The 12,811-nt window shown below is 43.5% G+C and overlaps 1 protein-coding gene across 1 annotated transcript in view; it reads left to right on the top strand.

Annotated features, from left to right (window-relative positions):
* LOC119658973 overlaps nucleotides 1-12,811 on the top strand; it is a 40,046-nt gene that overhangs the window by 16,687 nt on the left and 10,548 nt on the right. The window lies entirely within an intron of this gene.

The following is a 12,811-nucleotide window of genomic DNA, read 5'->3' as shown; positions in this document are numbered from 1 at the left end:
CCAATCAGGCGCGTCTCTCCGTGTGGATCAAGGACTGCTCGCCGGATGCGTAGGCCGGTTAGGTGAAAGAAAAATGCTCGCCCGTGGACAAAAATAGCTATGGAAAGGACACCCAGAATTAGAAACTACTATCGAGGAAGAAAGGAGATTAAAACTTACAGTGAAGGGCTCGAAATGCCTTTGCTAGTAACTTTTGGGAGTAGGCAAGTAGCCTCCCAATTGTGGACATCCCCCGACTGCAGTGCCTCGGTGATGGATTGCTTGGCCGCGATAATATACTAATACTAATAATGCTACAAACAGTTTGGAGAAAGGGACACATCCCTCCCGAAACACTTGTTGCAGAGAAACGAAAGGATACTTCACAGACTAGGCATTGGTCACCTGGAAACTACCGGGAGACCTATTTAGGAGAAGCTAGAGGATCCTACTTGGTCTCCCGAAACCAATGTACGTGAAAGATGGAAATCAAGGAAGCTCCCTGAAAGCTTATAAATTCGGACGTGCATAGTGGGAAAAGGAAGCAAAGGAATAGTATCCACATACGGACGAATTATTTTTTGCCTTACTCGTAGGGGAAACGAAAAGGTTGTTCGAACTCATGAAAGAAAAATACAATATGTGCCAGACGATTAAAAACATGGACAGAACTTTTCGACCTATGTACAACAGTAGCAAGGACGAAACAAATGCCTTGAAGAAAGCGGACCTCACTCTGGCAACACAAGTAACGCCCCCTCAAAGCGTGAAGAGGGAGTGAATGGTTTCTTTGAACCCGCACAGGACGCTAAAAGGCGAAAAACCTTTCAACGGAAAAGGGCAAACCCAACAATCAATCAATAATCAAAATTGTCGAATCAGCGACATTGGCTTCAGTGAACTCAACGGCAGTAAAGCCCGAAAAAGGAATTGGGGAAGCATGAACCAAGTTTGACGAAAAGAAAAACACGACACGCGAAAGAAGATTACGTCTGGAATTGACAATGATCTCTAAAAAGGCTAATATGATATATGCTGATATTCTCAGGAAAGCTAAATCCGATTCGGAACCGATGGAACTTGGGGAAAGCGTCAGCCGAATCAAACGTTCCTAAAAAGGAGGTTTAATGCCAGAACTGAAGAAATATCTCGGCAAGGTGGAACAGTCCTTAGGGGAAGACATACAGGTACGGGCCAAAAACCAGGCGATTGTGACACAATGTAAAGACATTGATGAAGTAACGAGCAAGAAAGATATCTGCGAGGCTCTAAAAAAACAGTTCGGACCACTCGGTTTGTAAGAGTCCCCAATCAAAGGACTCAGTAACGTGTATGGAATACACAAACGCCAGCTATTAGCTTACCGGCTGAAGCCGGCTCAGGCAAGGCAGCATGTGCTACAGCGGGCATAATCCCGACAAAAATTGTGGCAAGTGAGGCACGCTTTCCGTACGAGAAATGAACCTGACACCTGTAAAATCTAAAGACCTGAAAAGGATAAAGAATACCAATTGGCGGCAAAGCGGGAGTCACTAGAAATGTTGCAGTAACTATGGAATGACTCGCAGAGAGGTCGCTGAGCTCACACTCTGATTCTCCGTATTGGGGAGGGTACTCACCGGCTGGACCGTTGTGGTTACAGGAAATATCTGCATTCAACTTGCATTGCTTTCTCTTTTGCCCTGAATGTGGTTGCATACCTGAGAAACGGGAATCGTTCTACTGTCCACGATTTCACTCCGAGAGGAGCCTGGAGGACTCTCAGAACATCATCGGGGAAATGCTGAAATCGAAGGCAAGCTCGGAAAGGCGTAGCGCGTATGGAAGATGTAAAGTACAGAAGCCTTGGTCATTGAAATCACAATCATCCCCGTGAATGAATGCCTAGCGTTGGTTCCGCAAGAAGGAGGAAAGAGAAAAAAGGTAGGTTCATTGGAAACCTCTTTGGCTCGCCTTAAGTTTCATCGTTATCTTGAACGATACCTGCAGCCTTCTGCGTAGCCACTGATAATACAGCTGATGATTCTAAGCCGGTTCGAGGTCACTTCTGAAGCTGCCAGGAATTTCTGAAATCAAAGACAGTTTCCATTGCACAGACCTTTGAGTATGAATGCGGTATTTATCCCTTTTCAGGGGCTTACCGTCCACAATGCAGTGCAGTGAAAAATGCTTTTTCTACAGTGTTAGTCTGTGTACGGTACCCAATCGTCTACAATTTCGTTATTATTGACAGCTTTTAGAGTGACTTAAATACCTCCCCAATAAAATTATCGCCTTGAGCAGTCACAATTGACTTGGAAAACGAATGCCAGCTGATCAAACGTGTTGACCTTGAATAACCGCGAAGCCCATAAATCAGGTGAAGTTATCTAGCATAGGCAAGATATACTTATTATCCTTCGGTGGTACCCCCCTGGGTCATGTGTCGTATGGAAAGATTTGCCGGTCACAGACGTAAACCCCAGCACTATTTTGGTTTGCCGATTTTCCTTCGAAAGTTTTCGTTACAACCTTAATATTTTGCTAATAGTGTCCTTCGCTTTCAACTGTTCGTTAAGTGGCTTATTATTAACTACCCTATGCATAGCCAGAAGCTCTTACTCCGTCGTGCAGTAATTCCTCCCAGCCGCATTAAATGCTCTATTAATATATGCAATCGGCCTTCACGTTTGCACCAATTCAGCCTCGAGGGCTTTACTGCTGGCGTTCGCTACCAATATAAACTCCACCTCGAAATTCGGATATGTTAGCACACGTAAGGAGCTCCGCTTGTCTTTCAGTTTCATGAATGCCCTCTCACATTTATTCCCCGAAATTTTGCATGACCAATGGTTTTCGGTTTAGTGCAGTTCCCCACCGTTTCAATTAACCTGGTATCCTGGTATTCCTCTTTGGAGCATAGGCGAACCACCACTTTTCTCAAAAATTGACACTTGGCTGGTTGTAATTTAAAGTTAGCTTTTTCAAACTGTTGAAACACTTAGCTTTTGATTATGCCTGGTACAAACCTGCTTTTGATTATGCTGGTACATCATCAAGCCTACCACCCGTCCCAAATCAAGGAGGATTTGGCCCAGCTATAACAAAAGCCGATTGCGAGAGCTCTTGTGCCAAACAGTACAAATATATGCAAGATACGGCGGTCTCCATGAGACACTAGCCTGCAGGGGACCATGCCGCCAGACTCGCCAAATTCTACAATCCGCATTGCCGAAGCTGCGGAGAAGATGAAGAAATCCTCAGGCACTTCCTCTGCGATTGTCCAGCTGTAGCTGTAGCCTGGTTATGGGCACTTGGCAAACCATTCTCTGAAGAGATATCTCTAGTGGGTGGGAGAGCTGCTGGCTCCGAATATTTGAGTCGGCTACACTCTGTCTTCTTGCTCTTCTTTAGTTTTCCAGTTCTTATTTCCCATTTGCGTATACCTGTCCCCCAAAGGTTTTATCGTCATGGAATTTTAGCACATTACCTACACCTGACATTACCTTCTATCGCAAAAGCAAATCTACTTCCTTTCAACGACAACTCTTTCTTCCCTTGGGCCCAACACTATGTCTACCACAGCCTTTATTTGTGCAATTAACATTCCAATGCTATGTGCTTTACCACATTAACATGCAGTTAGGTGTATTTCCACTTGGCGAATCGATACCGGCAATGGAGGAGCATTGAGGTATGCAATGTTGTGAGGCTAAAAATCCACGCTGCACTATTCTCATCCAGCAAAAGCGTTCTGAAATGTTTGTTATTGAATTTGAAACTTCCAATGTGCTTTGCTCCGTGTGACCAGTTGATGACCTGATGGGCCGCGAGTGACCAGCGATGCGAGTCAAAGCGGCAACTGATTTGCTTTCAGATCCGTCTGCTAGCAGCTACCCCTTAATCTCAGGGTGAAGAGTTTTGCTATTTTTGAATCCAACTACATGATCCAATCTTAGTTCCGGGAATTTCGCTGGCTCTGAGCAGGAAGCTCCTGCTACTGGTATGATTCTTCCAACACTTTCCTTATTGTTCATCCTTTTCATGTCAAGAAAGCACCACTTGCCCGAGTTTTCTATGAAAAATTATATGATTTCGTCCTTTATTTGAAAATTACTTCTGCAGAGTTTATTTTCACGCTTTCTGCCGGGAACATTTTTTTCCTTTCCAAACTTAATATGAGATGACTAAATTCATCAAGGGTTAACCTAATCAAATTATCCGTTGCTAAACTGTAACACAAACTAACAACAATCCACGGTTGTAACAAAGTATCGAATTCCTAAGGAACAATTAACTGTAATTCAAGCAGGCAGTACTGCACGGTGGTAGATTCTCTATTACTGGTGCATGCCCCAATAGCTCTGACCGAATCTACTCCTTCAGCCTGTGCAGAATAGTCCATGGTACTTATAGGGGGAACAATTAGTGTGGAATTGAATTTCACATTTTTTGCCACATCAGTCAGCGCAGGAATCTATTCTGAGCATTAGATACAGTTTGGAAATTCAGGAAAAAGATTGGAATCACTCTCTCCGCGGTGCTTTCTTTTGGATTGTTTACACTTGGACTCGCATTGAACATTAAAGATTGATTTTTGAACTCGAATTCAAAGGGGAGAAAGCGCACAGATTATCTAATAAATTGATCAAAATTTGTGTCGAACTTTGCTCCATATCAAAATAAAAAGTTTATTTGGGAAAGTCATAATTTTAATGGCTTTATTCGTTGCGACTGTTTAATTTTCGACTTTTTTAAATGGAAACGTGGGGAGGAAAAAATTCAAATATTTTAAACATTGAACTAGGTCAAAGTACAATGCTTATTTCTAAGGAAATCAAAGAAAAGTGCTTCCACGAACTTTTCCCACATGCATTCTTTCCGGATAAATAAACAATTTTCCTAGTGGTTGCGCAGTGACTTAACTAATTTATTTGCTTTCAAAATTAAGTATTTTCCGATCACGTTCATGCATTTCGTATCATTAACTGAACGCCGTTATGTTTCCGAATAGGTATTAAAGAGGAATGGGGACTTCCAGAGAAAGTATAACTTGATAACGGCAATCACCTTTCAGAGTTTTCCGAGTGAGAGTTCCAGCGTTAAAAGCTGAACATGCCAGGCTAAATGAAAAAAAGTGCTGCGACGTTCGAGAGCACTCATCTCTCTCTACTAGTCCCGTCCTATTATTTTCGGAAAGCCTTAAGGACGTAAGCGTGCATTCAGTGTTGGTCCTTTCTGGCAGCTATCATAAAGCGCGTTCTCATTGAAAGCAGATGGGAGATTCGAATCTAGAATAAGGCACATTTCAATTCTACCATGCTATTCATCAACAGACCTACAGTACAAAGGAGAAGGAGGCTTTCAATGAACATCTGCATGCAGCTCCGGCGAGGCTTTCTAAAGATGACGCTGTGATTGTAATGGTCGATCCGAATGCTAACAATCTGGCAAAATCAGGGCATGACATTGCAGACGCCTTGAGTAGTCCAACTGATAAGCATTGGGTCGCCTTTACAAATTCATTTTTCCCTAGGTGCAGCTGAAGCGGTGAAGGATTCACGGAATCGTGGAAGTGGAGCTATGGTCACGAGGAAAATGATAGTGGAACTCCACTTTGCTACAGTAGAGTCACTGCCGTTGTTATTCAATTTACGTTACTGTTGTTGAATTATCGCCTTTCAAGATTAAGGCGGTCTGCACGGGGCACTGGCCCATAGGAGACCATGCCGCTAGGCTCGGCTTACCCTACAACTCGCATTGCCGAAGCTGCGGAGAAGGAAGGGAAACCCTCATGCACTTTTTCTGCGATTGCCCAGCTCTGGCTCGAGTCAGGCTGCGGACACTGGGTAAACCATTCTTTGGGGACCTCAGTGAGATTCTTAGCTGCAGGGTCGGAGAGCTGCTTTCCTTCGGAGAATGCTACGGGCTGGCTCTGAAGATCCGAGCCAGCTGGACTCTGCTTCCCTGTTCCTATAACAACAGTCACGGTCTTAGGAGTTTGTGACATCAAAACGGCGCACCAAAGCGCTAGTTGGGCTCCTCGGAGCGGCCACTGATACCTACCTACCTACCTATCGCCTTTTTTCGATGTTGTGTGGCTCCTTGGCCAACCACTTCGCAGAGTTCTTCTTCTTGCGTTCTTGGTGTCTCCTTGGGTCATCTTCAGCTACTCAGGATGGTCGTTTGACTATCTCAATTCAAAAAGTAACAAAAATGAGCCTACACTCAACCAAAACTAAAAATGAGTCCACGCTCAACACACTAAATTAAAAGAATATGAGCCTAAGCTCAATAAAAGAAAAACAAATGAGCCTATGCTCACTAAATGCAACAAAAAATAGAGTTTCCCAACAGATATTGAACGACATTCCCATTCCGAAACCATCCCCAAATCTCCCGCAAAACTCATGCCAAAATTGTACCAAATGTACTCAATAGGAGAATGGCTAATTGAGTTGTTCCCTGTCATAGAATAGGGTGATAAATAGGCAAAACTTGCAAAAAGGGAAACGCGGGAATCCACTCTTCTTTGTCTCAAATCCGTGAACGAGATGAGAATGCACGATTGGGGATGGCCGGACCCAATACCGAGCTCCGATTCCTGTTATCCAACCAACTGCAACACGCTCATCCGTTACTTCTTTCCTACAAAGAGCGAAGATGAAGGGCGAAATCCGCGCCAATCTAATTTCCTCTGTTTAAAGTCGGAAAATTGACCGGAGATGAAGTATTGGGGGCAGCCAGACACAGCCTCCCGCTACCTACCCCCGTTTCCAACCTAACAGGCTTTTACACCGTTTCCTCAACCCGACACAGCAGTAAAAACGTTTTATTTTTCACCTTTTTTTCTTTCTTGGGTTCGGAAAGCTAATTGCATGCAAAATATTGAGGACGGCCAAGCACAGCACCTCGCTCCAATCCCCCGTTTCCAACCTAATACCAGCAGGCTATCAGCTTCTTTTTCGCCACAAGAGAGAAAGGATCAGTGACCGTGTATCGAAATCTCGAAAGAATTCTCATTCTATAAAGGCAAGAAGAGGCAGTTCTCAAAAGCTCGGATGGCACAACCTTTCAGCCTCCACCGGACAAGGCCGTATTCCAGAAACTTAAGAGACGCTCTCCAAAATATCATAAAAAAACGAAGGTCAGAGCAAAACACTTTACAGGGTCTGGACACATCTCCATCGACACCTGAGAGGCTGAGGTCTACATCTTACCCTTTGAAACCCTTTGAGCTGGATCCTTTGAACACTACCCTCACGTGTCATCTTTTTAGCTTTTTGGGCTAGCTCTTCCCTCTAAGTCGTTCTCGGTCACTCAGGATAGTCGTTTGACCATCACAAGATGTTACACACTGTTACAGTAAAGTAACAGAAAGCCACAGCTACCAGCTCATGTGCAACCTATTCCCCATCATTTGCTAAATTATCATATAAATCCATGCAGCTCATACAGTGTCAGCGTCGGCACTGCCACTCCTCTTAGTTCGCCACCAGGCTGACTGATGGTTATTCGGAGCTATCAACTGAGAATCATGAGCCTACCTAGGATTGTTGCCATCTAGAAACTTTGTCATCTGTCCCAGCGCGTTTGAGGCCAAGACTCTAAACGTTAAAGTAAGTCATGCTTTGTTTTAGTGAAATTTACTATTTCAGTGCTCAGAATAGCAAAAGCTGCCGCAAATCATAACGATTTTAGGATACATACCGGATTACAAAACATGTTTGTAAATCGTTCAATATACGAGTTAATAGCTGAAGAGGTGGAAGGAGTATTTCAACACAATTGTCAGCCATTAACATCCTGTGAAGTTCTATCTGTCATGAATCAAATGTTCTGTCACCGTGATATGCGGATACGAACCGCTACTTAAATCATTTCATCAATAGGCCCAAGCGGGGTAAAGTCGCGGAGTCGACCCATTATGTGGGTCTGCTTGGCCAAGTAAGGCCGTGAATTAAACGGGATCATTTTTCATGCAATCCACGCCGCCTTTCTCCCCCCTCTGCTGAGCTTGACCTGCCAGCCCACCGCACTGACTGACGGTGGCATGAGTTCATGAGGAGAGATCCTGTGGATCGGGTTGATCCTTTCACGCAGGATGCTAGAGCGCTGGACGAGTATGTCGGTTCACGAATTGAAGGCTTGATTCGGAAGAGTGCCTGCACTGCGAAAGCCGAATCCAAACTCGCACTTAGTGCATCAGGTAGCTCAAAATCCGCCTTTTTCAACCCGTGCAGTATATTTTGAGGACAGACGTGACGATGGACTGAATATAGACAATTTTTACAGACATGACGATTATTATTCTGCTAAGGGAAAGTCGCGGCGCGCCCTTAAAGAACTATTGTGCTCCTTTTGCTGGTTATATTGTACCTATTATTCATAATATCTCAAGCAAGCCTATAACCGTTACGGATCTTACTATATTTCGTACTTCCAGATCTTTCAACTTTGCATCTTGTCTTAAGTGTTCTTCCAGATGCCTCGACCTACTTTGCATAAGTGCCGGACACTGTCCCAGAAAGTGTATAGAGGTTTCATCAAACTCTGCACAGAACCTGCAGGCAGTGTCCGTATATACCCCTAGCTTCCCTCGGTGATAGTTTAATCTACAGTGAATTCCCACTATGATTCGGAGGTTCTTTTTGGTGAGGTTTAAGCAATGCTTTGTGCGCTTGGGTGCGTATTCACAATAAGTACCCTGGAATGCTCCATTCTCGGTGGGCCCACCCAGTATAGTTACCTCAACCGTTCCCCTTCATTTCTTAATGTCATAGTCATGAAACCATTTCCAATTCCACAGATGGGTTCTGGTCCATGTAAAGGCATCCCTGCTTCCTTTTTGGCTAGTTCGTCCGCTGCCTCATTGCCTTTCAACCCAACAGGGCCTGGAACCCAGAGTATCCAGACCTTGTTGGACGAGCCGAGCGTATTCAGTCTCTCACGGCATTCCCATATCGCTGCAGTAACTCCGAAAGTTACCGTGTTGAAGCGGTCCGACAATTTGAACTTGACTTACCCGGATATGACCCCACTACCTATTAGGTCTATAAAACCGATGTTTTTGGTTCTAAGGCCGTGGTACGTGAGACTGCAACAATATCCAGCGCCCGGAGAACGGATCATCGGAGTAGCAGAGATGGCGATGCAAAATCCTAAGTGCCCAGTGCAATTTCCTAGCTAATGTCGAGAACGTCAACAAACACCAGTTGACGACACACCAGCGAGCAAGGCTCAATGCTGTCATTGGCAGTTTTCCGTCTTTCGGATCGGAGGGCTTAGGACGTACAAGTCTAGAAAGTCATTACAGTACTCAACCAGAGCTGAGTCGACTGGTATCCAACATCGAGCCTATGATATAAATCTCTCTATTGCTAGTTAGATTCGAACCGTGATTTTTCACTGCGCCAGCATATCGCATACCATCCCAGGTCAAGGTTGAAGGTACGTCATTTGGAAAAATCATCCTCTACGGCCGTAAGAGCTCCAGTACGTTTGCCTTCTGGGCCGTAGCCCACATTGGGCGCCCGTTTAAAACTCAAGGCAATATCTCCTCTAAAACATTCAGTCAGGGGTAAATGCCCCTAAATTCACATCCTAATCGGCTAAGAAATATAGCTTTCATTTTCAACACAAAAGTAAGGACCGCCACTTATCTGGTTTTTGATTGTTCAATCTCTATAAACTCCTTAAAGTCAAAATACGCTAATTGGCTAACTTAAACAAATCGTAAACCATAATCAATTGCATAATAAAGGCGATCACAAAAGATCCACTTCTGATTCATATCAAGTGGGAGCTAACAATAGCCTCCGAAAGCTAGACAGGATCTATTAATTCTTTATGTAATCTTAGAACCAGAATTCTGTATTGTCATACAAATGGGAATTTGGGTTGATTAGAAATTCATAATAATAAAATTAATCTTGACCGAATTTTATTAAAAATAAATTAAAAAATCTTTAAAATTAACAAAACCAAGAAACAATACAAATTTCAATATTGCATTTAATCTACAATTGCCATAAAGGAACCATTGACTAATTCCGAAAATTAACATGGATTTTGGCGTGAAATATCACAACACAAGTTTCGTCAAATATCTATAACAAATTAAGAAGGAAAACTTGACTTTTTTTTCACAAAACCACAATAGTTTGATAACAGAATAAAATTTGAATGACTGATTAGCGAGACACTTTTATTTTCGGCTTTTCGTTTGAAGTGGGGCTCTCATTCATCTAGTCTAAGTAGCAGGAAATGGATTCTATTCATTAAGTTTATTTTACGCAAAAAGTTTTTATTGCGCTGGCGCCAAAGCAAGTTTTCTATCAATATAAAAGATATTTGTATATAAATGTCAGTATACAGATGTGCATCATATCTAAAATAAAACTTACTAATTCATTTATAGTGTATATTCGCGTAGATGGGTAAATTTGAAAGTGGATAGATTTTACGATTAAAAGGATGACAAAAAAGCCGTTTGGTTGCTTTTGATATACTTGTAAATAGCAAGTGCTTTGATGTGATCAGATAAGAGCATTTTAATTATGTCCTCCTGATTAATTCCATATTCTTTTATTGCTTCAGATGATAGGTTCTTACCCGGAAGCACTAAAATCCGGATGTCGACAGACTCCCTGTACCCAATTCGCATTGCCAAATCTGTCGGAAGGAGAAACCTTCAGGCACTTCCTTTGCGATTGTCCAGCTCTAGCTAGGGTCAGGCTATGGACACTAGGCAAACACTTCTTCGGTGACCTCAAAGACCTCTTAAGCTGCCGGGTGGGGAAAATGTTATCCTTCGTGAACGCAACGGGCTCGCTCTGAAGATCTGAGCGGACTGAAGTCTGCCCCTTGTTCTTACCACAGCATTCATGGTTTTAGGAGTTTGTAGCATCAACACGGCGCACCAAAGTGCTTATTGGGTTTCTCGTAGCCGCCACTGATACCTACCTACCAAATCCGTGTGTGTGTGCATATGAGGTGGGAGAGAGGCAAAGCCTCTGAGCACTCAAACCGCCCCCCCCCCAGTTTTCCTGTGTACTCGATTCCCCCGTTTAACAGGATATCCCGGATTCATTTTGTATCGCAAGGTTTCCGTTAATGGATGTGATGCCACTCGCTGTAGTTATAGCACATCAGCACAAAAATCTGATGTCTAATGCATCCATAGGCGGGGCATTCACATAGGAAATGCTCCATGGATTTCGCTTCCTCATTACAGGATGGACACGTATCATCTTGAAGAATCCTTACTCTGAATATATGCCCAGCTAGTGAATTATGGCCAGTCAGAATGTCTACAACACTCTGCAAGTCTACCACGTTTTTATTCGAGAGGTAGACTCCTGCTCCAGACCCTATTCTGTTTTTGATCCATCGGTGCAAAAAAGTCAGTATATCCTGACACGCATTTTTCTGCTCCGCCCCAGTTTTCTCTTCATTTCAAAATGGTTTCATATCTTCTATCAAACAAATTTATGGGTATCTGAGAATCAGAAGGTATTGCCACAACTGGATTCAGTTCTCTCAATAACCTTTCCCGGCTCGAAGGACCAATAATAAGCTTCTTTGAATCAGAAAATGAGCGCAAGTCAGCACCTACAAATCATTACTGTTGTCCACCAAAGGATACAGCAGTCGGCTGTTGAGTATTGCCTCCCAAGTAGAAAGGGCGATACAAAAATCTTCAAAAGATAAGGATAGTGGGCATTTGTTTGATATATTGTTTCAAACTGTCTATCGCGGCCTCAAATAAAGCTCCGTAGTGACTGGCTCTAGGATGGTTGTAATACCATATAATCTGCCTCTGCCTCATGGGCCCTGCACATTCTTGCTCCATCATTCGCCACGCTTCCCGGAGCATTTTTGAGGCTTCCACTAAATTTGTGCCGTTGTCGGAACGAATCATTCTAGATTGACCTCTTCTACACAAATCGTTGGAAAGCCGTCGTAAGATTTAAACATATCTTCAGATGTACGGTCTTAGTGGCCATACATACAAACACGTAAACCTTCATAGTTTTTGGTGTCTGCAGATTTGAAGCTTCCAACTGAAATGGTCCACAGAGATCCATTCCAACGTTCTTAAACACTTCCGCCAGCCTCACCCTTTGCGGAGGAATATCCGTTATCTTTGGCGGCACCACCTCCCTTCGAATTCTCACGCATTTGACTCTTTGCTGTAATGCGGGGATCTAATATTTTCTCCGTATTATCGTCATTGTGAGACCGATCCCACAAAGTTGATTCCCCTCGTGCGACTTCAAAAGACTCAAAAGGCACACAAAAGTCGCCTGTTCTAAACGGCCTCCTACGTGAACCAGTCCGGAAATTTCTTCCACGAAAGGGTTGAGTATTGGCAACCAATGATTCTTTTCCACTGGTAAGCCCTCCTTCCTATCCAATTGTTTTCCGAAACTTGATCTTGTTGATATTCTATCACCGCGCATTCAGCCCGTTCTAGCTCCTGAACAGGAAAAGGTCCCAACCGACCGCTCCTCCAGCACAGGCATCTTGCAACTACGTTTAGGAGACGCGGTAAGCTCGAACTGCTTTATGAAGTCTGATAAAAATTCTATCGCCACTTTGGTGGCTTCCTCGCTCAAATGCGCTACTGTTTCTAGTTTTGAAAGGAAGTACTATGTTCGAGAAAACTCTTCCTGCGGAAACGGTAGTCCGCTGAAACACAAATCATGCTCTACCAAATTCTGCGGGCTGACAACTCTTGATGCACAATCGGCAGGATTTAAGCTAGATTTTACATGATGTATAATATGTTGTCAGGCGATAAAAGCTTACGAGAAATCGCTACTTTGTTCCTTATGAAGTTATTCTCAGT

Source organism: Hermetia illucens, chromosome 6 (genome assembly GCF_905115235.1).
Source record: "Hermetia illucens chromosome 6, iHerIll2.2.curated.20191125, whole genome shotgun sequence".
Classification (NCBI taxonomy): domain Eukaryota; kingdom Metazoa; phylum Arthropoda; class Insecta; order Diptera; family Stratiomyidae; genus Hermetia; species Hermetia illucens.
Note: the sequence above shows the minus strand (reverse complement) of the source record. Positions and strands in the feature narration are given on the sequence as shown.